This window comes from Pan troglodytes, chromosome 1 (assembly GCF_028858775.2).
Source record: "Pan troglodytes isolate AG18354 chromosome 1, NHGRI_mPanTro3-v2.0_pri, whole genome shotgun sequence".
Taxonomy (NCBI): domain Eukaryota; kingdom Metazoa; phylum Chordata; class Mammalia; order Primates; family Hominidae; genus Pan; species Pan troglodytes.
This window is the reverse complement of record NC_072398.2, coordinates 189,525,202-189,548,210: the sequence shown is the minus strand read 5'-3', so window position 1 is coordinate 189,548,210 and position 23,009 is coordinate 189,525,202. Positions and strand designations below refer to the sequence as shown.

The 23,009-nt window shown below is 51.6% G+C and overlaps 1 long non-coding RNA gene across 1 annotated transcript in view; it reads left to right on the top strand.

The window, feature by feature from the left end:
* Positions 1 to 2,416: 2,416 nt before the first annotated feature.
* LOC107976552 (uncharacterized) overlaps positions 2,417 to 23,009 on the top strand; it is a 42,220-nt gene continuing 21,627 nt past the window's right edge. The window contains exons 1-2 of the long non-coding RNA XR_001720610.3: positions 2,417 to 2,536; positions 2,939 to 3,056. This is a non-coding gene — a long non-coding RNA (uncharacterized LOC107976552). The remainder of the gene's footprint in view (positions 2,537 to 2,938; positions 3,057 to 23,009) is intronic.

Genomic DNA, 23,009 nt, shown 5'->3' with positions numbered 1-23,009 from the left:
CCTCAGTATCCCTTCTACAAAATGGGGATAATCAATCACAGTACCTACTTCACAGGGTTTTTGTCAGGCTGTCTGCCTCTTGGTCAGGGTGAGAACGGAAAAGCACTCCCTGTATTTAACAACAATGTGTTGAGTGACTCAGTAAGAACCATTTTGGTGGAATACGGGGTGGACAGCAGCAGGCCTGGGAAGCAGACGGCAGATGCAAGAGTGAGACTGGTCATAAAGGTAACCCTGGAATATGTTTTGCTGGGAAGGGGGAAGAAAGATGGGTCCTGGTTGGAGCCAAGTGTAGGGCTTCAGAAGGGTTTTTTTTTTCTTGTTTGTTTGTTTTTTGAGATGGGGAGTCTTGCTCTGTCGCCCAGGCTGGAGTGCAGTGGTGCCATCTCAGCTCACTGCAACCTCTGCCTCTGGGTTCAAGTGACTCTCCTGCCTCAGCCTTCCAAGTAGCTGGGATTACAGGTGCCCGCCACCACGCCCAGCTAATTTTTGTATTTTTAGTAGAGATGAGGTTTCATCATGTCGGCCAGGCTGATCTTGATCCCGCCCACCTCGGCCTCCCGAAGTTCTGAGAGTGCCTGAGCCAGGCTGAGGTGCAGTGGTGCCATCTTGGCTCAATGCAGCCTCAATCTCCTGGGCTCAAGCGATCCTCCTGCCTCAGCCTCCTGAGTAGCTGGTACTACAGGCAGCTGGGACTATAGGCATATGCCACCACGCCCGGCTAATGTTTTTGATTTTTAGTAGAGATGAAGTCTCGTTTTGTTGCCCAGGCTAGAGCACGTTTCTTGATGCAGGGAAAGAGAAGGTGAAGAAGGGGGATAGATGGGAGGAGGGAAGGGTGGAGTCCAGGGCTTAGGGCACAGATGGGCTCCTCGGGGAGGGCTGGCTGGTTTATCCCATGGTTGCATCTTTGCAGAGTGGCAGGGAGACTTTTGCAGGGTGGGTGCCCAAGACTATCGCTATAGAAAGGCTCCTTGGGGTCCAGGTTGGAGAGGGAGGGAAGTGCCCCCAGGAGGAGAAGGAAGGTGCTGTGATGAGGTCAGAGAGTGAAGGAGGGCTAAGTGAAGGAGGGCCATGGATAGAGGCCAATATGGGGTTGGGAGGATATGGGGTGGGGGAGGTAGTTCTGAGTGAGGATACCCAGGCCATGGCATGGGTGGGGTTGGCTGGGCCAAGTACAAAAGAGGGAGAGAGTTGTTGGTGATGAGGGAGAAGTAGGGGGTTGGCCAGGTCGTCAAGGGTCCGGGGAACTCCCAGGATGAAGGCAGGTGTTGGTGGAGAAGGCCAAGTCAGGCCTCAGGTCCTGGGGGTGTGGAGGTGTGGAGGGAGGCGCGGGGAAGTGGAGGAGGTGGCTGAGGGACGGGGAGAGGGAGGGCGGGGCTGAGGATGAGGGGTTCTTGCCCCAAAGTGGTGGCAGGGTGTCCTGGCTTGCAGCTTGAAGGGTTTTTATATTTTTGGCTTCTTGATGGGAATCTGGAATTAGTGATGGAATTGTGTCATGGATCAGGATTCTGTATTCACAGGGCCCTTAATGGCCCACGTTGCCCTGAATGAGTCCCCTGCTGTCTTGTCTGACTTCTCCTCTGGGTGAAGTCTACGGGGCTGGGCTATGTTGTCATTTACCTCTGCCACCACTGAGCAGGCGAGAAAACCGCATTGGATGAACAGTTGGAGAGACGTGGCTAGGAGCTCCTTCCTGGAAAACAGTCTCCGGGAGATGTAGCATGGCGAGGGGAGTGTGGGTTCCCAGGGCCAAAGTGTTCCAACCAGAAGCTGTGTGGCCTCTGGCAAGTTCTTTTCTTCCTTCTCTGTAACCCAGGGCACAGTGATGCTTCATGAGAGCGTAAAGTGTGTGGCAGTGGGTTCCTTCTTGTTAGTGATTACTATTACTCAGTGCTGACCAGAGAGAGGCCTGGTCTCTGTGGCAGAGGGGGTCCCTGGAGGGGCCCAGGACCAGGGTTTTGTCCCTGCTCTGAGCGCTTGGGTGCTGGTAACGCCACAGGTTGGTTCTGGTGCTTTCTCCAAAGCTCTGTGGCAGACAGAACCAGGGGCATCACTGGCTCCATGCCTACCAGCTGTGTGACCTGGGCAAATCCCTATAGGCACAGAGCTGCCTCCTTACTTGTAAAACACTGATTATTAATAATACCTCCTTCACTTCATTCATTTATGTGTGTACTCAGCAAATATTTCCTGAAGCAAGGTAGTGCTGCCATCAGATGAAAAGAGATGAAGAGTGGCTAAGGGGTTGCCTGGGGGCGCACACAGGTAGTCTGCCCCCTCCCGCAAGATTCAGCTCCAGTTCAACCCCAACCACTCTCAGCCCCTGAACCCCACCTGGAGGCCTCTTGGCCGCGGCTCCCTGCTGGTTGAAGCTCAGACGCCCTCTTGTGGCCGCGGCCCCCTCGCACGTCGCCCTGCGCCCGGGGACCGGAATCCCCGACAAGGGGTGGTCAGCTCAGCGGCAGCACTGGACCCTCTACCTGCCCCCGTCCCCCGATTGTACGGAAGTCTGCAGCGTGTCTCAGGCCACACTGTGAGTTGGGGGTGGCCCTGGCCGCCAGCCTGGTGTCCTTGCCTGGAGGAAATGCGAGGTGTCAGATGACCCTGCCCGCCCTGCCCCTCCCAGGCCACCCTCGCAGAGGACGCCTCTCCCTGGCAGGACACCCTAGGGCCGTCTGGGCCCAGCATGCCCGCTGGCTCGTGAGCAGGCCCTGGAAACTAGCGGCTGGCGCAAGTGGGCGTTCGGCGGCACTGCTGGCTGCCAGCTGCCAGCCCCACACCCCACAGGCCCCTGCCTGGCCAGCCCCGGTGCACTCCTGGGATGTCCCCTGCAGGCCCAAGTGTCTCAGGCCCAGCCGCTGCCTCGGGGCTGTGTGCTGCTGGCAGGACCCACAGCCTCCCGAGTTCAAAAAGCGGCTCTGCCCTTTCTTCTTAGGTTCAGGCTAAGACCGGCTGTGCCGGAGGGGCACAACACCTGAGTGGAGATGAGCAGCCCAGGGGCGCCCTGCTGGCCCGCACCCTGCCCAGACCACAGAAGGCAAAGAGGTCGCTGAGTGAGTGGCGGGGGTGTGGGATGGAATTGTGTACATGGTGTGCTGTGTGTGTGGCGTGTGTTGGTGCGTGTGTGGTGTGTGATGTGTGGTCTATATCTGTGTATGTGGTGTCTCTGTGTGGTGTATATCCATGTATGTGGTGTGTCTGTGTGTGGTGTGTGTGTGCATGTGTGTTTTGTGTGTGTGCTGTGGTGTGTCTGTGTGTGTTGTGTGGGTGTGGTGTGCCCTATGTGTAGTATGTGTGGTGTGTGTGTGGTATGTCTGCGTGGTGTGTGTACACGTGTGTTGTGTGTTATGTGCGTGTGTGTGGTATGTGTGGCATATAGCTATTTGTGGTATATGTGGTGTGTGTGGTGTGTGTGTGTGCACGTGTGTTGTGTATGTGCATGTGTGTTGTGTGGTGTATATCTATGTATGGTATGTGCTGTGTGTGTGTGTCTGTGTGTGGTATGTCTGTGTGGTGTGTGTACATGTGTGTTGTGTGTGTTATGTGCGTGTGTGTGGTATGTGTGTATGACGTATAGCTATGTGTGGTATGTGTGGTATGTGTGGTGTGTGTGGTGTGTGTGCATGTGTGTTGTGTATGTGTGGGTGTGTGGTGTGGTGTATATCTATGTGTAGTATGTGTGGTGTGTGTGTCTGTGTGTGGTGTGTCTGTGCATGTGTGTTGTGTGTGTGGTGTGATGTATATGTGTGGTGTGTGTGTCTGTGTGTGGTGTGTCTGTGTGTATTATGTTATATATGTTGTGTGTGTGGTGTGTGTGCATGTGTATTGTGTGTGTGTTGTGTGTGTGATGTGGTCTATCTGCATGTGTTGTGTGTGTGGTGTGGTGTATATCTATGTGTGGTATGTGTGGTGTGTGTGTCTGTGTGTGTCTGTGTGTGGCGTGTCTGTGCATGTGTGGTGTGTGTGTGTGTGGTGTTTGGTGTGGTGTATAGATATGTGTGGTGTGTGTGCATGTGTGGTGTGTGTGTGCATGTGTGTTATGTGTGTATGTGTGGTGTGGTGTGTGTGTGCGCCTGTGTGTTGTGTGTGTGTGTTGTGTGCATGTGTGTGGTGTGGTGTCAACACTGGACAGTATGGTACAGGCACCTCCTGAAGTCTAATGCGGAAGGCCCTTAGCAACCTTATGTCCCAGATGAAGAAAGGGTTTGGGGAGGTGGTGTGACTTATCCAAGGTCACACAGTCACCCAAGAAATGGCCCCCAGGATTCAGACCCAAATCTGCTGACTCCCAAACCTGCGTTTGATTTATTGATTTAGATTTGTACAAGTTTCTATACACAGCATTAATTTATATTTATTTATGCATTTATAATAAGCCCAACTTGTGTTTAAAATCTCTCTGCTCCCCAGATTCTCAGTGAGGTGAGCAGGCCCAGGCTCAGTGGCCTCAAAGTCAGGTTACAGAGAGCAATGGGGGCGTAACCTGGTCACACTGGAGTTCTGGAAAGATCCCTTTGACAGCCAGTGGGGCGTAAATGTATGTATGCATGCATGTATGTATGTGTGTGCATGTATGTGTGTGTATGTGTGTATATGTTTGTGTGAATATATATCTGTGTATGCAGGCATGTGTTTGTATATGTTTGTGCAAGTGTGTGTGCTAGTATGTGTTTGTACATTTGTGTGTACATATGTGTATGTGTGTGTTTGTGTGCATGTGTGTGCATATGTGTATATGTGTTGGTGTATATGCGTGTGTATGTGTGTATGTGTATATGTGTCTATATTGTGTTTATGTATGTGTGTATTTGTGTATGTGTTTGTGTATATGTGTATGTATATAGGTGTGTGTATAGATGTGTGTATGCATATGTATATGTCTGTGTATATGTGCATGTATTGTACATATGCATATGTGTATACATGTATGTGTGTAGGTGTTTGTATATTTGTGTGTTTCTATATGTGTCTGTATTGCATCTGTGTATGTGTGTGTATATGTGTGTCTGTGTGTGTGTGTATTGTGTATGTGCATGTATGTATATAGCTATGTGTATAGGTAGCTATATGTTTATGTATATAGCTGTGTGTATAGATTGTGTATGCACATGTATATGTCTGTGTATATGTGTGTAGGTATATGTGTATAAATGTGTGCGTATGTGGGTGTGGGTGTATGTGTGTGTATGTGTGTGTGTGTGTGCGCTAGCAGGGGATATGCTGAGCAGGGAAACATGACAAGGACCTGGCAGCAGTCCCAAGGGGTGATAGTGGTGGCCTGGATTCTGGTGGGCTGGGGGTGAGGAGCGGATGGATTCCGAGAGTTCGGAGGGGCTTGGGCAGGACTGGGTGGTGGTTTGGAAGTGAGTTCGGAGGGGCTTGGGCAGGACTGGGTGGTGGTTTGGAAGTGAGTTGGGAGGGGCTTGGGCAGGACTGGGTGGTGGTTTGGATGTGAGTTCGGAGGGGCTTGGGCAGGACTGGGTGGTGGTTTGCATGTGAGTTCGGAGGGGCTTGGGCAGGACTGGGTGGTAGTTTGGATGTGAATTGGGAGGGGCTTGGACAGGACTGGGTGGTGGTTTGGATGTGAGTTTGGAGGGGCTTGGGCAGGACTGGGTGGTGGTTTGGATGTGAGTTGGGAGGGGCTTGGGCAGGACTGGGTGGTGGTTTGGATGTGGGAGGTGGGCAGGAGGAGGCAGCAAGTGTCTGCTGTGGGAACCCGGGTAGTTGACGGGGGCTCATTCTCTGAGGTGGGAGAGAGGAGCAGACGGGGAAGGCAGTGAGTTCAGCCCTGTACCCGACATGTGGGGCAGAGCTCCTGCTTTCTGGGGGTTCTGTGGCCTTCTCTGAGTGACGCCCACACATGCACATACACACCTACTTCCCCCAGTGCACCTGGGCTATTCCCCAGCTTGGCAGCTGATGGGAAGAATCAGAAAGGGTCTGGAGGGCAGTGGCTGCATCCTGCTTCGGCCCGAGCTCCACCTTGACCAGTAAGTCCTGAGCCCCGGCCATTTCCGGGCTGTCCCCGGGCCTGGTGGGGGGAGGAAGACATGGCCACCATTCTATTAGCGGCCTGGCTGTGGCCAAGCTCTCTGAGGGACAGGAGCCTGTAGCACTGGACTTGGTGGCCCAAGCCCCCCCCACCGGTGGACAGACGTGTACCTCAGAATCCAGGACTCAGGTCCCAGCACTCTGTTCTAGCATTTGAGGCAGCCTCATCCTAAAGCCTGGAGTCCCTCCTCACCTCAGCCTTGGGACCCTCTGGCTGGATCGCAGGGTGCTGGCGTCTTCCTCTTGGCAGAAGGCCAATGGAACCCCAAGAGGCGCTCTCTCTGCCCCCTCTTTTCAGCCTCTCTAAGTGTCCCTCCTCCATGCCCACTGCAGAGCAGCCCCCGTCTGATTTGCTGGGTCATCCTTGTCCCCTTGGAGCCTCAGTTTCCTCACCTGTCCATGGCAGAGCCATAGTGGGGGAAGTCCCCATGATGAGGAAGGGGCACATTCCTCAGAACAGGGGCATCTCTTGTCCTCCTGTCGGGGTCCCTGCCTGCAGTGTGGGGGGCCGCCTATGAGAAGGCTCTGTGGGCCCCTCCTCTGGGGCCCTCCCTGGCAGGCGGCCAGCAGTTCTTCTAGGCTGAATGAGTTATTTTGAAGCCAATGTGGGAGGTGGATTAATGAGCAGTTGGCTCTGGAGCTGTGATCGGTGCCAGCCCCCAGCTCCCACCCTAGTGCCCACTGGCTCTGGAAATGCCACCGAGCATGGGCCTCCCTCCCCAGGGCTGAGCAGCAAGAGGCAGGCTAGGAGGCCTACTGTCCTGTCTCACCCATCTCCCGTCCTCAGGCCTCCGGGGCAGGAAGGGGCGTGTGGTGGTTCTTCTCAGGTCAAGCCGAGCTCCTAGCGGGCCATCCTGGAGAGTCCCCAGCAGGACTTCGAGGCCCCTCCGAGGCTGCCCCAGTTCTCTGCTCTGGGCACAGTGCGTTGGTTGTCCAACATTCCTGTGAATCTTTAGCAGCAACAAAAGTTCGGAGCCCTTGCCTGCCACAGCCAGCCGCATTCCAAGAGGGACATGCAGCTGGGGTTCCTGCTCCCATTTAGCACACGAGGAGCAGGCGCAGCCAGTCACACAGCCAGGGGGCGGGGGAGTCCAGGAACCCATCTCCTGTGCGTGCCCGTCTACCATGACGCTCCCTCAAGCCACAAATGCTCCCTCCTCCCTCTCTCTCCCCCCACCCCGTCCTCCTCCTCTCACTCCTTCCTCTGTGGCCCTCATGCTTGCTCTGTCCCCCTTCTGATGACCCTCTTCCCAGGGTTTCCTCCCCATTGGGCCATGACCTCCACAAAAGCAGTGGCACAACAGACCCATCTCAGTCACCCCAGCATCCAACACAGGGCTGGTCACAGCGGCATCCACAACTGTCCACTGTCCGCTGAATGACCAAGTGAATGAATGTGTGCAGCCCAGTGCGACCCGGAGCTCCCTTCCAAGCAATCTGTTCCTCTGGCTTGCATGCCTCTGGCTGTGGGAAGCTCACTTCCTTATGAAGAATCCATTTCCACCTTTAGATGGTTCTGTCCATCTGGAAGGCTGGCCTTATGGTGAGCTGGAAGCTGCCCCTCTGGAGCTGCCCACATGAGCCACACAGAACAGACCTGCTGTCTTTCCCCACTTCATCCTTTCATCAAAACCCCACTGCTTTGTGCTCCAGGCTGAGCGGTGGAGATCTGGCTCCTGCCCACTAGCCTGGGTCACCACATCCCGGCCCCTGGCTTCTTTGCTGTTTCTCGTGCACATCATGCCTGATTCCCCGCCCAGCACCTTTGCACCTCTAGTCTTGGTGGGCCCCTTCTCCTCCATCAAATCTCCGCCCAAACATTCCTCTCCAGCGGAAGTCAGCCCTTCCCTTGTTCTGTTGCGTCCTCCTGTTTATTTCCTTCACTTGCCAGCTCATCTCAGCTTAGCTCATCTTACTTCCTTAATTTGCAGTCTTTATTTCCAGCCACCATGAGAACAGAAGGTCTCTGGAGTGGGGACCTCATCTCTAACCCTGGAGCCTTCCACAGGGCCTGGTACACAGGCATTAATAACTGTGTGCCCAATGACATCATCCCCATCCCCATCACCATTCTCTTCATAGAGGCAGAAGAGCCATGAAGCGGCTAAAAACCAGGCCTCTGGGCCATACTGTCGGGCGCTGGGGCTGAATCCGGGACTTAACCAGTGTTTCCAAGCAGCCTCAGAGATAGAAGCAGGCAGGGCTGAGAATGCTGATTCCCCACTGCTCAAGCAGGCATCTTGATTTTGCCCAGAATTTAGGCTTTTTCTCTTAAATCTTTCTCATTCCCCTGTAAACACAGAATCCCTTCAGGATCTGCAGGGGAAAGGAAATTCATGTATAATGAACATCTCCTGTGTGCCTCGTCAGTTTGTTTGCTCTTCCTAACAACCCCATGATTGAAGCCCCTGCTTTACACATGAGGAGCCTGAGGCTCCTCAGAGAGGCTGATGCACTTGTTCAAGGACACACAGCTGGGAGAGATGAACCTGGGATTGCACCTCAGTGCTGTGCGACCCCAGGATCTTGGGGTTTGGAACTGGAGGAGTTCTGTGGAAGTTGGAGCCAGCATGTTCTGTAGAGCCAGAAACAGGCTTTGGCTGCCCCTGAAGCCTGATCCAAAGGTAGCGAGTTCCTCCACTGGAGGATACCAACAACATGCCAAGTAAGCTACCACGAAGCCTGTGCAGTTGACACGTGTTGGCTCCGTTCCAACAACTTTAGGAGGAGGGAACCATGCTCAGCCCTATTTACCCTGAAGAAATGAAGACTGAGAAGTCAGAGGAAGGCTCTGGGACAGAGTGGAATGAATATGCAGTGGAAGTAGTCATTACAGCAGTTCCAATGCGTGCGTCACTGCTTACGTGGGACACCGCAGTGGTGTAGCCAACCCTGGGCTCAGGGTGCTGCAAACAACACTCCACTTAATGTTTACAGCAACCCAAGGAAAGCCAGTGCCATTATTGTAGCCATTCTCCAGATGTAGAAATGGGTTCAGAAAGGTTAAGTAATTTGCACAAGGTTACACAGCCCGTCAGTGGCAAAAAAATGACAGTCACATGACCGACTTCAAGCCCCACGAGAAATCTCCAGCCGATGGGGCTGCTGCTTCTGAGATGAAGCAACTGTGAGCCTCTGTCAGGGTCAGGAGCCCCAGTCCTCTTTCTAGGGCCACTTGTGACATCCCCATCCTTGTGGGCCTCAGCAGAAGGGAGAGTATCCCTGGGGATGTCCTCTGGCCATTTCAAGGACAAATTGTAGAAGGCTCTCGGTTTGAGGGGCCATCTTTCCTGTGACCGTCTCTGGCTCTCACAGGTGCAAAGAATCACCCTTTCAAGAGGGTCTTTGGATCTAGAACCTTCCACACTCCTCTCCCATCTGATCAGCCATACCACTCTGAAAAAGCAATCCGAAGGAAATACTTTAAAATTTGAGAACAGCTTTTGGCACAAAGGTATGCATCACAGCTTTGTGCGGGACAGCAGGAAACAATTTTAAGATTGTGAGCCATGGGATCAGCCTCTTGGAGGAGAAAGAACTTAGAATGAAAGGGAAATGCTCATGGAATCTTACATGTACTGAGCAGGAGACGACAGAGCACCTTCTAAAGCACAGGGGTAAACAAAGGAACAAAAGGATGTCAGCGAATGTCGAGGACGCTTGGGGTGAGACAGAGCTGGGGACTTTTCTATGTTTTTTCCTTATTGTCATATTTACCAAGTTTATTTAAACAAGCATTACTTTTATAGTGGGTCAGTGGGGAGAGAGATAGAGAGACCTCTATTTTATGCAACTAAAACCGAAACTGCTTCTGGATGCAGACAAGAACCAGGTGTGCCACCATGGCCAGGGTGCAGGCTCTCCCACCGCCAGATCCTGTGAGGCTGACAGATGTTGAATTTTCTAATGCTGCCCTTCTCTGAGGAACACTGGACATCTCAGTTAAAAATGTTGTACCTGGGTTGCCAGAAATTCTTTCCAAAGCACTTACAGTCTTACCTCAGGCTTGGCCGTGGGGCGTCTTGGCAGTTCTTTTGCCTGCAACTCTTGCACGTATTTTCCAAAGCACAGAATCATTTTTAGTGGAAGTAGCTTTCCCCTATAGGATCTTCAGCGCAAGGGCTGGGGAAAAGGTGGGCAGTGGGTGTGGCATTTCAGCTGGCTGATGTCCATATTCACATGAAGGGAGTTCATCTGATCCAATGGGCTTGACCAGGGAATTTAATTATTATTTGGGTGTACCAGGGCTGAGGGCCCTTTCCAAGCCAGGCCAAGTCTGCAATGTCCCCTGTGGCCAGGGGAGCCCTGAAGGTCCAGAGACCAAGGAAGGAGCCCAGAGCAGGCCAGGGTAGCCCCTGGTCCTGGGTCTCTTGTGCCCCCAGATGCTGTTTCTCCCCAGCTGGAGCTGGTCTGCTGAGGGCCTTCGGGAATCCTCCAGGGGTGCCCAGCACATCAAGAGAGCATCTCACTCTGGGCGCCTGTGTCCTTAATCTTCATGGGACCATGCCCGTGAGAAGGTGGAGGACCCTTCAGCACAGCCGCTGCCTGCCCCTGGGTGGGGGCTGATCCTGAGGGTGGGTCTTTGGAATGGAGCAAGTAGAGGTGAGGAGTGAGGGGGAGGGGGTGTGCTCTATCCTGTGCTTTGTGATGAACTCCTAGCCCCATCTGAGGGAGGGGAAAACTGAGGCTTGGTACAAGAGACTTTCCCAAGATCATCCAATCTGCAGCAGAGCCAGAAACCCAGGACATGAGGTTTCTCAGGGGGCATCAGGACCCCCAAGTGCTCACTGTGGAAGGTTCTTCCAAAGCCTCCTTCTGGTCCTAGATGGGCCCATCATAGAGAAGGAATAATGAGTCAGCTGTAGGCAGTGTGTACACCGGAAAGAACATGGGCTCTGGAATCAGATAAACTCGGTTTCTACTGTGTGATCTTGGGTAAGTCACTTAACGTCTCTGAGCCTTCCATTTTCTGTAGCTGGACACCAATACCAACCTCATGGGGTTAGTTTGAAGCAAAGGAGCTTTCCTGGGAATGACAGGGAAAGAGAAGTCATTGACACCAGGGGATACTCAGCCGGTCTCAATGCAGGACAGATGCTCCCAGGCCACACCAGCGGGAGGTGCCCCCTGCCGGGGTCTGGAGGGCAGGACCAGCATGCCTCCTCCCCTGAAACCTCTGTGCCTGACATTGCCTGGCACGAGGCAGGGGCTTGATAAGTGTCCGCTGGTCAAATGAAGCAAATTTGGCAAGTGGCCAGCCCCATTCCTGGTGTTCTCCCTGCCTTCCTGGCTCTGGAGCCCCCTCCTGCTCCGAAGGCTCCGCTCTGCCATAAGCCAGGTCCCTACCCTGCCCTGTGTGGCTCAGGAGACGTGGACATCCCCGAGCTGGTCCAGATGCCTGCACCCCTGCTTTGCTCCCGGGGGAGGACTTTGCCTGTTTCTCATGGACGCTTACACCGTGCCAGAGGCCGGGCCTCACCTGCACGATCCCGTTCATGCCTCGCAACCCCACAGGGCAAGCGCCTTGAGGATCTTCACTCTACAGAGGTGGCAGCTGAAGCTTTGGAGGAAAGGGGTTGCTGCTGCGGACTGAATTGTGCCCCTGCTGCCCCCACATTCATATATGGAAGCTCTAACCCTCTATGTGACTATATGTGGGACGCGGTCTTTAGGAGGTAATGAAGGTAAAATGAGGTCATAATCCCACAGGACCGCGGCCTTATAACAAGAGGAAGAGGGACCGGAACGCTCTCTCCATGTGAGTGTACAGGGCAGGCCAGGAGGAGGGCCCGCTCCAGAAATGGCCCCGCGCCAGGCTGCCCAGCCGCCACCGCTGGGAGAAATGAGTTTCTGTTGCGAGCTGCCAAGTCTGCAGTACTGTGTTATGGCCGGGGCTGACCGTCACTCGCCCAAAGTCACACAGAGAGGAGCAACCAGGATTCAAGCTCAGTCTGTTCTTGAGAACTCAGGCCTGTTCATGACCCCACAGTGGGTCTCCCGTGCTAGGGCTGTGCCTCAGTAGCCGGGTCTGTGGAGTGGGTGGCTTTTTTCTGCCCTGCTCCAGGGTCATGAAGCCTGAGTAACCTCTGACTCACCTCAGGCTCGGCAGGCTCCCTGCTGGCCATGGGGCCATTTCTGCTGCTGCAGCGCCCCCTGCTGGCCCAGACCACGTCTGCCTTGTGCCTGTCCCCTGGAGTTCATTCCCCTCCCTCCAGATCTGGCTCTCCAAGCCCTGCCCCTTCCGTGCCATCCCTCAAGTTCTGCAGGGCACTGGCCACTTCTGCACAGCCAGGCCTTCCCACCCTACCCCCGAGATTCACACAGCAGGGTCCACTCCCTCCCAGGCTTGGCTTCCCCAGGCTGAGGGCCGGGCATTGGCACCCTTCCACAGACCACATGAGTCAGCTCCCTCCCCACCCAACAAGGCCAGTGCTGGCTCTGTCTGAGGTCCCTTTGTTCAGGTCTCTTCTGAATAAAGGCACCAGAGGCTCCAGCTCTGGCCATAATGCCCCAGATGAAGCTTGACAGGAGAACTGGACACAACAGGCCAGGTGGGGATGGGACGCCTGGATACTGCCTTGGGCCTGAGTGGGCAGGGAAGAGGCAAAGATATGCTATCGTGGATCCTAGGCTGGCTACAAGGCTCTCAGATGCCAACCCACCTCCCTCCTGTCCTTTTACACTCCCTGGGCCCCCTGCCCCCTGCAGCCCAGGGCCCCTCACTGCCTCCTCCACCAGCTGCTCACTGAACCCCTTGCAGCCCTTGGAGAGGGCAAGCTGAGATTCTGGAGCCAGAAACTCCTGGGTCCTTTTCTACACTAACTCACTTTGTGACCGTCTTCTCTCTTGGCCTTCATTTCCTCAACTGTGCAATGGGAGCAGTGCACCCCTCTTGGGTGTGAAGGGCCCAGCAGAGGGCCCAGTGCAAAGCTGGCATCAGTGCATGTTTGTGCGATGGGCAGACGGGTTGGGGGGGTCAGTAGCCTTGACTACAGGGACAGGGACTCTGCTCACCTCCAGGCTGTCTTCCTTGCCTTTCTTTCCTTGAAGGGAGTGGTTCCCTCTGAGTGCCTATGCTAATGAGCTCCCTGCAGCCCCATCTGCATAAGGAGCTTCTGACTCGGTTTCTCTGGGTCAAGCTCAGGCCATGGAGGCATCTTAAGGTCAGCTTCAGGTGGGAAAAGTAGGTAGGGGTGTTGGGAGGCAGATCCAGTTCCAATCTTGATTTCACCAAGTTCTTATCGAAGAAACTCCTGGAAAACTGTTTTCCATTGTCTGAGCCTCAGTTTCATCTTCTGGAAAATGGAACAATGACACCCTGTTAAAGGAGCTCCATGAGAAGGTGCAACTCAGAGTAGGTACCTCGTGCCCACACCCACCACAGTCTGGGTTGCATCTACACTTGCCCTCTCACCTCTCGGTCCCTAACTCCTCTGAGCTGCAGTAGCTCAAAAGCAGCTCAAACTCAGCTTATCTCACCCTCAGCTCCTTACCCCACCCTAGTAACTGCCCACCCTCCACTCACTGCACAGACCAGAAACCCAGGTGGGGTTTCCTTGATTCCTTTCTCTCCCTCAACTCCTTCCCTAGTCCCCAGACCCACAGCCCCAGAAGATTCCATCCTCACACACTCCTGCTGCCTCCTTCCTTGACTGCCCACTGGACTGGTGCAGGAGCCTGCTGGCGGTTCCCACATTCGTCTAGCTCCTTTCCAACCCTTTCCCCACACTGCAGCTAATGACTTTATCAGGCTCACATGTGGTTCCTTGCTGAAAATCCTGCAGGGGCTTCTCAGTGCTTCTAGGAGGAAGAACACATGTCTCTGCTGGAGGTCCTGCATTATCTGGGCCCTATGATGACCCCGTTAGATTTCAGGGCGCCTTCCCCTCACTTGGAGCTCCAGCCATCCTGGACTTCCTTTGTTGACCTTTCCCTCTGTCTGGAATGTTCTTTCCCATCCCACCTCATTGCCTGGTTGCCACCTACTCACTCTCCAAATCTTAGCCCAGGCACAGCATCTCTAGAGAGGCTTGTCCTGAGCCCCGGCAGGGTTGAATGCCTCTGCTGCAAGCTCCTGGCAGTCTGCGGCCTCTTCTTTGGGCCCTTTCTTGGTTATTACTAAACAAACCTTTGGGTGACCCTATGGCAGAGTCTTCTCTGTCCCATAGACCGCAAGCTCCCTGAGAACAGGGTTGCCTCTGTGCCTGCTTGCCTTGGCAGCTCCAATCCCTGCAGAGAATTTGGGATGAAACAGATGCTTGATAAATATGGTCATAACCTCCTTGAACCCCTGGAGGCGTTCATTCTATGTCCTGAGTTTTGCACAAGATGTTCAGGCTGATTATTGGTTGGAGAGCTCACGGTGTGGTGGAAAGAATCTTAGTCTGGGATTTCTGGGATTCAGGAGTCTTGAGTTCTAGCCCTGGTTCTGCTGTGTGACTCTGGGCAAATCACTGCCCCTCTCTGAATCTGTGTTCTCACCATAACATCAAGGGGCTGTATTGTGCAAGATCAGAGCAATCTCTTCCAATCGGATTGGTACAGGAAAATTTCTTGAATAAGACAGGGCCTGTGCAGGGTCTTGAAATAAGAGCAGGACTGAGTGAGGTGGAGAAGGAAAGGCATTCCAGATGGGAGGAACAGCATGAGCAAGGGTGTGAATTCCATGTGTGGCTGGATGGAGGGTGGGAGGTGAGGCCCAGGTGAGCAGGAATGGTGGGGAGCAGGGACTGAACTCCCCTTCCCAAAGTCTTCTGGGGCTCCCGGCTGACTAGGATCCCAGTCCCAGCTCTGAGAATGGCTGGTTCAACCTGAAGCTGCCTTAATTGCAAGGCCCCTCAATTATCCACCCCACCCAGCACCTCCCGCCTCTGGCGTGGTGGGTTAATTTCTGGCTCTTCAGAGTTGTCCTGTTAATAGTCTTGTCTTCCTGTAACCGACAGCTCCCTCATCAGATAGCGGCAAGGACGAGTCCTCCCGGGGGGAACCAGAGGCTCCTGCCTGCCGCCCTCTATGGCTAGGGAGATGGCGTCACCGCCCAGGAATGCTGCACCCAGGCCCCCTCCCCATTCCCAGCAGCTTATCTAGTCTGGAATCTTGTGTCTGGCTTTGTCATCTCCTGCCCTGTGCCGCCCCCTGCCACCCTCAGCCCACACAGTGTCCCCTAGAGCCGGCTCCTGTGGGGTTTTGGGTTAAAAGCCTGCCAAGATTGGTTTCTTGGTGCCTCGTTGGGCCAGGTCTGGAGCTCTGGCTTCTGGGGGTGAGGCTGGGTGCCGGCATCCTGGCTGAGGGATGGGTTGAGAGGCAGCAGTTCATGTGCAGGATGCTGCAGGCTGGATTAGCAGGCTGGATTAGCAGGCTAAGATTGGGATGGGTGGGAACTTTTCCTGCCAGAAAGAGCCTGGGTCCCTGAAACAGTGGGGACTACGGGATGGGAAGCAGGGATTTCACCCTGAACAATCAGCCCACCCAGTGGGCCCAGCATCAAAGCAGTGGGGAGAGACTGGGTGGGTGAGATCAGCCAAGTGTTTGCAGCAGGTGCTGAGTCCTGGGGTAAGGTTTGCCCCTTGTGGTCACCTAAAATGAAGTGCCCATCAAAGGCAAGACTTCAAAGGCCACTGGTGCCAGAGAACAGTATTAAGGGCAGAAGGAATTCAAGGACTGTTTTTAATGGTACCAGACAGCTTAAAGAAAGGAAATGCGATGAAAAATCCCTAGAGCCTTAGCCCAAGGCATGGACCCAAACTTGAGAACTTTCTACGGTCTGGAAAAATAATCTCATCTCCTATCAAGGCAGGGCAGACACGACCAAACACCAGATGCCTACTTTGATCTGGTGGGTTGCTGAGTTACAATATTAGTTGAATTCTCAAACTTTGCAGGGTTTTTACATAAATATCAGGAATTAATCCAGAAGAGGTGAGAGTTGAGAATCAGAATGAGGGTAGACAGGATGGTGCACTCAGAGACCCAGACTTCCAAGCCCTACAGAGTGTCCCATGCTGGCCAAGCTGGCCCTTCTCCCCTCTTAAAGGGGTTGTTCTAGCTCCAGTCAAGATTCCTTGCCTAAGGGTATTCATTTGCAAGGCAGAAAACAACACTCCCTGCTTGTGCTTCCAGGCTTGTGACTAGATCAGATTCCAGCGTGTTCCTGTTGACCAATTGTAAAGTCAAACTTTGGAGGAGAAAGTTTACTTACCAACAGAATTACAAGACTTTACTAACTTGTCTTGGCAAAATCCTGGGCATACCACATGCGGATGGTTTATCAGAAGGAATATCATTTTAGATCTGATGTCAGGAGTTAATCCAGAAGAGGTGAGAGTTGAGAATCAGAATGAGGGCAGACAGGATGGTGCACTCAGAGACCCAGACTTCCAAGCCCTACAGAGTGTCCCATGCTGGCCAAGCTGGCCCTTCTCCGCTCTTAAAAGGGCTGTTTCAGCTCAAGTCAAGACTCCTTGCCTAAGGGTGTTCATTTGCAAGGGGGAAAACCATAGAAAGTTCCTGGGTTTGGGTCCATGCCTTGAGGTAAGGACCTAGGGATTTTTCATCCCTGGTTTCTTTCTTTAGGCTGTCTGGTGCCATTAAAAACAGACATTTCAATTCACAGTTCTAGAATTCCTTCTGCCCTCAATTCTGTTCTATGGCACCAGTGGCCTTAATTTCTTGATGTCAATGAGCCTGTCTGAGCTGTGGATTCAATATGCTGGATTCAAAACTTCCAGGAGCTGGGAGAGATTTCTTGATGTAAGAAATTCAGGAGAAAGATGCCCTCCTATCCCAAACCCTGACCCTTAAGAGACCCCAGAAGTTACTCCCTTGTCTAAGACCTTATACATTATCATTGAGGAGGGGAGTGCCAACCTCTTTGAACCCCCCTGCCCCACCCAAAGGCTGTTCTCTGTGTATTAGGCATGCTGGTGGTGGTTGCCATTGTTAAATAAACCCCTTATATCAATGGAAAATAACTTAAGCCATTACAATAAAAAATGTCAGACCCCCCCCCCCCCGATATGTCGTACCAGGCTGGGCACAGTGGATCATGCCTGTAATCCCAACAGTTTGGGAGGCCGAAGTGGGAGGATTTTTTGAACCCAGGAGGTTGAGAGCAGCCTGGGCAATGTAGGGAGACCCCATCTCTACAAAAAAAATAGAATCATAAAAATTAGCTAGGCATGATGGCATGTGCCTGTAATCCTAGCTACTTGGGAGGCTGAGGCAGGAGGATCACCTGAGCCCAGAAGGTTGAGGCTACAGTGTACTGTGACTGAGCTACTGTACTCCAGCCTGGGTGACAGAGTGAGACTCTGTCTAAAAAAAAAAATTCAGAACCTGGATCCCTTGAATGGAGTGGTCAGCGTTGAGGAAACACTATCTAATAATATAATTTAGTTCCTTAAACCTTCTCTTGTTCCTCTCCAGAAGGACCTGTGGCCATATTTCAGAGTAACAGTGTACTGGCGAAGATCCTAGATCTCTTGAAAATTAACCCTGAATTAATGCTAATTTCTAAAGACCCAGATTACCCAGAGATTTACCAATGAGAGTGGGGGTTTACAGGGATCAGATGCTGAATGGAATGTTGATCTGAGTCTGCTCCATGACAGGCAGCAGTACTATCAGTGGGTACTTCCCCAGGTTCTCAGTACAGAGTTAGAATAGATACTCTCCGGACTGGCAGATTTACTGCATGGTTCCCTGACCCATAGAGCAAGGACAGGCCAAGGGAAAGCCACTGTAGGTTCCCAAATCACATCAAAATAGTAAGTCAAGAGCACTAATGCATATTAAACAGAACCACAAAGATTAACATGACTGTGAAAGAAACATGCAGCGATTGTGCTTCCAGTTAACTTTCTAGTTTGGCCAGCGTGTAAATTGGATGAGTCTTGAAAAATGAAAATGGATGATTATAATTAATCAGGTGGTGATTCCAATTATAGTTCCACAATGTTCCAAATGCGGTCTCATGATTGGAACAAATTAATGTAGATTTGACACCCAGAAACTATTTTCCCTCCTATATCCTGATCACCAGAGAACATCAGAACTACTTTATTTTCTCATGGCAGGGACAAACACCTGCCATCTTGCCTCAGGGCTGAGTCAACTCTCCAACTCTATGCCATAAGTTAGTTCATGGGGACCTTGATCATTTCATCTTTTTATAGGCATCACACTGGTGCAGTACACTGGTGATGTCATGCTGATAGGTCCTAGAGATCATAAAACAGCAGGTACCTTGAAATACAATTGTTTTCCAGAATGAGGGAGGAACAGCCTGTGAAAATACAGGGGTCTCAGTTAAGTCTGTGGACATAATGTCTTAGGAAATTCAGAATATTCCCTTCAAAACGAGGAACAAATAAATGAAGGTTGTTGAACTTTGCATCCCTGACCACTAAAAGGCATATCACTGGGTGGGCTATTCTAGATTTTAGAGGCAACATATACCACATTTGTGTCTGCTACTTCAAACTATTTCCTGAGCAATCAAAAGTGTCTTGCTTTGAATGGGGTCAGAGCTGGCTAAGACTCCAAACCAAGTCCTTAGGATCCATTAGATTCAATGGTGCTCGAAGAGTCTGTGGCAGACTGTGATGCTGCACGGAGCCTTTGGCAAGGCAAGATAGGAGAACCACAGTAAAGGCCCTTCATTTTTGGAGCAAGGCCATGGCTTCTTTGGCAAATAACCATTCACCTTTTGAGAAACAGTTCCTGGCTTGCCCCTTGGCACTGTCAGAGGCTAAGCATCTGACCATAGACTACAAGGTAACCATTTAATCCAAGCTACCCACTATGTCGTCTGACCCACCTAGCCATTAAACTGAGCATGCCCAGCAACGCCCCTCTCTCAAGTGGAAATGGTATAAATGGGTCTGGCCCTGGGCACATCCTGAAAGCCCAGGTACATTGCATGAGCAAGTGGTTCACTCTTCCAGCATGCTGTGGCTTTCTCAGCCTACATTTATGCTCACAGAAATGCCCTATAGCCAACTTATCGAAGAGAAAAAATTCTGAGCCTGGTTTACAAAGGACTCTGCATGGTATGCTGGCACCAGCTGGAAGCAAGACCTTGTGATATTATAACCCCATTTAGAGTATCCCTGAAGGACAGAGTAGGGAAATCCTCACACTGGGTAGTACTTTGAGTGGTATATTTTACTCTCTTGATCTGGAAGAGCAGAAGGCCTAAGTTCTGCAGTGATTCATGGTAAGTGGCTAATGATTTGGACAGATGAACAGGGACTTGGAAGAGACAAGACTGAAGGATTGGTAAAAAGGAAGCTTGGAAGAGGCATGTGGTTGGACTCTTAGAATGGACCCAGCATCATACGCATACTTACATCCCATGGGAGCACTCACCAGAAGCTCCTAACAACCCTGGAAGGATCTTAACGAACAGATGGACAAGATGTGACCCACTTTGTGCATGCCAATTAGCCTCTTTTCTCAGGCACCCCAGTATTTGCTCAATGGACTCAATAAACAAGTTGGCCAACAATGTCACTGGTGGTGGATGGATGACATCAGACTCCTTTCTTCCTGGAAGGGGACTGGGATCTGTCCTCACTGGCATAATCACTTATTCTGGATTTGGATTCGCTTTCCCTGCCTGCCATAATCCATAATTCTTCCAGCAGCATCATCCGCAGACTCACCAAATTCCTTCTCCACTGTCAGGGTGTCGCCTACAACATTGCTTTGGGCCAAGAAATTTATTTTACACAGAGAGAAGTACATCAGTGGACTGAAGCCAATTAGATCCATTGGTCATACCAGGTGCCCCATTGCCCAGAAACAGCTGGACCAATAGAATTACAGAATGACCTAATGACGAATCAATTCCAGAAGCAGATGGAAGAATACAAACCACTGTGAAGCTGCAGTGCCATTTTACAGGATGCCATAGACACTCTTAACAAAGCTAGATCCATGGCCAGGGGAGTCAGGAAGCAGAAGCAGGGTGGTGCCTCTCACAGTTCCACCCAATCACTCCTGAAACTTGGGGCTTAGAAGGGCTAGTACCCAAGGAAGGAGCACTTCTACTAGGGGATGTAAGTTGAATTCCAATTCAGCTTCCACTGAATTGGAAGTTAAGAATGCCAGCTGGTCATTTAAAACTCCTTATGTTGCTGAGTGAACAAGCAGAGAAAAGGAGTTATGATTTGGCTGGGGTTATTGACTTTGACTCCTAAGAGGAAATCAGCTTTCCCATGCTTAGTGGGAGCAGAGAGTAACAGTATGGAAACTGTTGTAATCTAAAAGTAACTGAAGACCTTTCTAGCTCTAGGTGGGCAGGCCCCGCCCAGTCTCAGATCCATAGGAATAACTGTTTAAGTCATCTTGCCAGGTAAAGGACCCTGCCTGGGAAAACAGGAAACTAATAAATGTCAACTGTTATGTGATAACCAGCAGCAGAAGGAGATGTAGTATTTCCCTTCATTTTCTTTTTCCTACCTTGTCATGTCTATGTTAGTATATTTTAACCTAGTGCTTCTTAATCTCTAATGTACATGCCAATTATCTAAGAGATCTTGTTAAAATGCAGATTCTGAATTAAGAGGTCTCAGTTGAGGGCTGAAATTCTGCATTTCTAACTAGTCTTTCCTGACCTCTTTATAGAAAGCAGTCCTTCCCGAGCCACTCTTTCTATTTACCCTGCTTCCCCTACCTTCGTGACAGTGATCCTTGAGATTATTTATTCATTTATACATCTGCTCATTTATTGCCTGTCGCTTATACTACATGTAAATTGCATGGGGAAAGAAATCTTGAATTTCTTATTTATCTTCATATTCTCAGCACCTAAGACAGTATGTGGCACATAGTAGGCACTCTGTAAATATTCATGTAGGCTGGGCGCAGTGGCTTATACCTGTAATTCCAGAACTTTGGGAGGCCAAAGAGGGCGGATCCCCTGAGGTCAGGAGTTTGAGATCAGCATGGGGAAACCCTGTCTCTACTAAAAATAAAAAAATTGGCTGGGCGCGGTGGCACACACCTGTAATTACAGCACTTTGGGAGGCTGAGGCGGGCAGATCACGAGGTCAGGAGATTGAGACCATCCTGGCTAACACAGTGAAACCCTGTCTCTACTAAAAATACAAAAAATTAGCCGGGTGTGGTGGCAGGCGCCAGTAGTCCCAGCTACTTGGGAGGCTGAGGCAGGAGAATGGCATGAACCCAGGAGGCGGAGCTTGCAGTGAGCCGAGATCACGCCACTGCACTCCAGCCTGGGCAACAGAGCGAGACTCTGCCTCAAAAAAAAAAAAAAAAAAAACATAAAAATAAAAATAAAAATAAAAATAAAAAAATCAGCCGGGCATGGTGGCGCACCCCTGTTATCCCAGCTACTCAGGAGGGGGAGGCAGGAGAATTGCTTGAACCCAGGAAGTGGAGGTTGCAGTGAGCCAAGATCGTGCCACTGTACTCCAGCCTGAGCAACATAGCGAGGCTGCATCTCAAAATATAAATAAATAAACAAATATATATATAAATGTAAATATTTTTGGAATGACTGAATGCGTATAACTCATGCAATCAGTTGTATTTCCATGTGTGCCCAGAAACACCCACACACATACATAAGGGCAAACTCTCATGTGCAGCCACATATAAAATTAATTAGAAACATACACACACAAAATAATTGTAGATATTCACATACACAAACACACAAATACGTGATGCACATGTAGATACACACACAGATACACAAACTCACATAAACACATGCCTTCTCCAGGAAACCGATGCCCACATCAGAGTCAAGGTGCCACTGGCCACCAATACAGTGACTCAGGCTAGGCCCTTCTTTGCCACTTTCTGATCCCCTGTAGCTGGTGAGAGTTTTCCCCACCAGGGCAGAGAAAGGGCTCAGAACATGGACCCCTCCCTGACCTCCTCAGAAGCAGCTGTGCCGAGCTTCTCCCTCCACCTGTATTGTTGCCCCTGAAGGCAGTGTTGATGGCTCCTGTCCCCCAGTGCTGGCCAAGGGCAGCATGGGTGTACCGCAGGTCTCAGTCTACAGATGGGAAGCCTGAGGCCTTGCCCACCGTCACCCAGAAAGGTGGAGGGAGCCCCAGAGTCTCAGAGGTGCTGAGTGGGACTGGTTCTCTCCATGACTCAGGGCCCTGGTGCCTACTCCTGCGTGCCCCACCCAGGGCCCCCCTACTATACAAAGTGGTGGTGGTGGCTGCTGCCCAGGCCCCAGTCTATTTTGTTTGCAAGTATCTGGCCAGTAAGCCAGGAAACTGCAGTGAGCAAGTTTTGGCAGATAGACTCATGTCTCTGCCCAAAGATTCCTGCTCCTGATAATCCCCCAGGAAACCCTGCTGCTTCACTCCTCCTTGGAGCTCCCTCGGATCCCTGCTCTGAGTTCCCGAGCAGCTATAACCAGGCCTGATAGGTGTCCTCTATCTGTTGCTGGAGTCCTCTCTCAGCCTGCCCAGGGGGTTTTCAGGGTCTCCTGGTATCCACAGGTGCGGGGAACTCATTGCCTTTCACGGGGCCCAGTTCCTTCAAATCATGGATAGGCCTGCTTTTATTAAGCAACTCCTCTTTCAGCTTCTTTTGCTCCAGGTCCACCCTTCAGAATTCAGAGACAGAGCCTATGTCTTCCCTGAATCTTCCAGTTCCCCTTGTGACCATCTCCATATCTTTCACTTTATCCAAGGAGGACATATTTTTTTTTATACGGGGTCTTACTCTGTCACCCAGGTTGGAGTACAGTGGCATGATCATGGCTCACTGCAGCCTCCACCTTCCGGGCTCAATCAATCTTCCCACCTCAGTCTCTCAAGTAGCTGGGACTGTAGGTGCACACCATTATGCCTGGCTAATTTTTGTATTTTTTTTTTTGTAGAAACGGGGTCTCACTTTGTTGCCTAGGCTGGTCTCAAACTGCTGGGCTCAAGCAATCCACCCATCTGGCTCCCAAAATGCTGGGA